The sequence below is a fragment of the Penaeus monodon genome, chromosome 34 (genome assembly GCF_015228065.2).
Source record: "Penaeus monodon isolate SGIC_2016 chromosome 34, NSTDA_Pmon_1, whole genome shotgun sequence".
Taxonomy (NCBI): Eukaryota; Metazoa; Arthropoda; class Malacostraca; order Decapoda; family Penaeidae; genus Penaeus; species Penaeus monodon.
The window spans coordinates 6852836-6853144 of NC_051419.1; positions in this window are offsets into that span (position 1 = coordinate 6852836).

The window sequence follows — 309 nt, forward strand, 5'->3', positions numbered from 1 at the left end:
TCCATGTCGATCTATCACTCTGCTTTGTCCGAATAATTGAAATATTTGCAATAGAGAAAAATCAATCACAATGCCAGCGTCTACGTGTCAACAGAGGTGTGAATTTTTTTCAGCAACGTTCATGGGGCATTCTTAGCCTGTCCTTCTCCTCAATAGCGCGCAGAAGTATCAAACTTTGCTATCTTTGCATGAGATCAGGTTTTGGAATACCTCGGCTCAAGGTCTGGGGGGAAAAAGTTGCGATTCACAAAGAGAGAGAGAGAAAAAAAAAAGTTAGATGAAAAAATATGACAACACGGATAGTCACGT